The sequence below is a fragment of the Etheostoma spectabile genome, chromosome 2 (assembly GCF_008692095.1).
Source record: "Etheostoma spectabile isolate EspeVRDwgs_2016 chromosome 2, UIUC_Espe_1.0, whole genome shotgun sequence".
Classification (NCBI taxonomy): domain Eukaryota; kingdom Metazoa; phylum Chordata; class Actinopteri; order Perciformes; family Percidae; genus Etheostoma; species Etheostoma spectabile.
Window position 1 is genome coordinate 27555136 of NC_045734.1, and position 612 is coordinate 27555747.

Here is a 612-nt window from a genome sequence, read left to right on the forward strand (position 1 = left end):
CCCTCATACCAGCTGGTACACAGTCTCCAGTTGTTTTAATTATGACAGAGAAGCTCTCAAAGTGCTCTACATGCGACCTGTTGCTGGTTTTAATTAACAACAGACTGGAGATGATCCGTGATCTGATCAGATTAGTCTCTCTGACTTCTAAACGTCTCTATCAGCCTCACAACATGTGTTCTGGACAGAATAAGTCTTTAAATCAGACAAATAACAATTAAAATCCCTCCGATTCAAAAACAGTAAAAAGTTTATATAAAACGTCATCATGTTGTAAACCAATCAGGTGTTAAATCAGCTGAGAAGCCGGCGTTTCCCAGCATAATCTGGGTCCGCCTGGGTCCGCCTGGCTCTTGCAGTCGGTGTAAAGCAACTGCGCCGCCTGCGTCTCAGAACTGCGTCCGCCTTGCTCTCGTGAGATTTCCGTTGCCCCTGTGTGCATGACGTCAGAGCAAGTCGGGATCAAGTCGGACACAAATCTAACCGGCATGCAACGGGCGCCGATCGCCGGGGATCGATTCTGCGCAGACCTGGCTCATCTCCAACGAGCCTAGTAAGGCCGGGCCAAAAACATAACCTCCTATAAGGAGCTAATAGGGCCGGGCCAAAAAC